The sequence below is a fragment of the Pyrus communis genome, chromosome 5, assembly GCF_041283825.1.
Source record: "Pyrus communis isolate YQ-2024b chromosome 5, ASM4128382v1, whole genome shotgun sequence".
Taxonomy (NCBI): Eukaryota; Viridiplantae; Streptophyta; class Magnoliopsida; order Rosales; family Rosaceae; genus Pyrus; species Pyrus communis.
Window position 1 is genome coordinate 2373235 of NC_142569.1, and position 2059 is coordinate 2375293.

General features: G+C 41.0%; 1 long non-coding RNA gene across 1 annotated transcript; it reads left to right on the forward strand.

Annotated features, from left to right (window-relative positions):
- The first annotated feature begins 206 nt into the window (after nucleotides 1-206).
- On the forward strand, nucleotides 207-1806 carry LOC148696550 (uncharacterized). The gene is made up of 2 exons (XR_015961989.1): nucleotides 207-1240; nucleotides 1581-1806. It is a non-coding gene; the product is annotated as an uncharacterized LOC148696550 (long non-coding RNA).
- The last annotated feature ends 253 nt before the right edge of the window (nucleotides 1807-2059 follow it).

Consider the following 2059-nt stretch of genomic DNA (forward strand, 5'->3'; position numbering starts at 1 on the left):
GACGAAAAAATTACATTTAGTTAAAGTACGTAAACAACGGGTATAATTGTACACGTGTGCGTTAATTATTTAGTACTGGAAGCTACTGTTTTTCATAGGGTACATTAGATTTCGTCTGATTTCAAATTGTACAAATCTTATCACTTTTTTTCCTTTTTTAAAAGTGTGTCCCGTGACCACACTTCATCACCAATCATATCATTTTTCCACATCTTTTCACCCAATCAGACAACACCCTCTCTCTTCTTTCTGTCCAATCATAACATTTCCTCTCTCTCTCTCTCTTCTTCTTCTTCTCTCCCTCACCCATCACTCTTTCTTCTTTGCAACAACAAGGACCATCACCAAACCTTGCAGATCGATCCTCAAATTACCACCATTGTGCTCCCCTCATCCTCACGAACCCATCTGTACAAATTGATCATGAAATGATCAAGTTTTGAGTGTCCAACTCGGAGCTCCGACTTGGGTGGAGTTTTCCCCAAAGTTTTTTCATTCGAGTTACAAGATTTTGGAGTTTTGGAAGCATCTAGGCAACTCCCCGAGGCCATTAGCCTAGTTTTGAAGTGGAGCAGACGAGGAAACCCACGGGTTTGAGACAACAAAAGTAGGACTGAGAGTCTTGAGTCTATTTTGATCCATTTCCATCCACCTTTTGGACTTTAAAGAGGTCCAAACTTGTTCTCCTTTTCCTGGGCTTCATTTCCATATAAAGTACATTGAAAATGATTGAGAAATGAAGAAGTTATGAGGTTTTGAAAATTTTCCAGAAATCAGTGAACCAGACGGCGGAGGTTAACAGGAGAAGAAGGAGAATATTCCGTTAAAGTTAACGGAATATTCTGACGTCGTTAGGTAACACCGTTAGATTTAATGGAAATATTTCGTCAAATATGACTGAATATTCCCTAGGGTTCTGTCAGTCTGTCAGGCGCGTGGCCTGAACGTGTGGCAGCGACTTGGTGGCACGTTCGGCCATCGGCCAGTGTGTGCTTGGCGTGTACGGGTCCGCGACGTCGAGTAAAATATTTTCGTATATTTAAACCCTCTATTTGAGCAAACTATGGGGGATTTTCCTAGCCTTTTTGTGTAGGTCCTAATTAATTAATTAGTAAAGTTATTTCACATATAGGTGAGACTTACCTCGAAGAGGTACAAGGACAAACAAGGCGCATGCTCACCTTGGATCCATTGTAGATGCCAGTCCTGTTGTACATGTTGGATTAGGCAACTCCGACTCGTATGTGATGTGCCTAGCGCTAGTCTTCATGTGATTGTAGTACTAGAGCGTATATTATGATTACACCTAGTCTTGTTCATGTCAGATTCCCTCTGCATGAACTCGTGTGTTAGCATAGATTGATGAGCACCTAATTTTATTATGCTACTGTTGTGATATTATGATTAGCGTATTTCTGGATTTATTGTTGATTTACAGTTGTTTTCATACTTATATGTAGCATGATTTTTCTAGAAACTATATGTGTTTTACAGCGAGAGGTTAGTATGCTCAGAAAAATAAATGTGTTTTATAAACCTTAGTTTTTGCCTACTCACCCTTCTATTTTTCGCCAATCTAGGACTTAGATAGCTGATTACTCTGTGGCGTACGAGGAATATCTGGCAGTTCTGACATACTCCTAAATAAATGCAGGGGCTTTTCCCAGTTATGTATTAAGTACTTTAACTAGTTTCGACTGCACACTTTTATGTCATCTACGTTCTGAACACTTATGTTTTATGGGTTTCTTCCCACTACTCCGCACTCGCTACTTTAGATTAAATAAATGTTAGTTTTGGTTTAAATTTATCCATATTTTTATGCTTTACTTTTCTTTTTGGTTACGTCACCTTCGGGTGACGGCCAACATGCATCGACTCTGATCGGGGTGTGTGTCACATCCCAGCCCGAGCCCCCACCACATCCCGGCTCGACTCTATCGTAGTACGATATTGTCCGCTTGAGGCCCCGACCACGACCTCACAATTTTGTTTCTGGGAACACACGAGAACTTCCCAGTGGGTCACACATCCTGGGATTGCTCTCGCGCGAACTCGC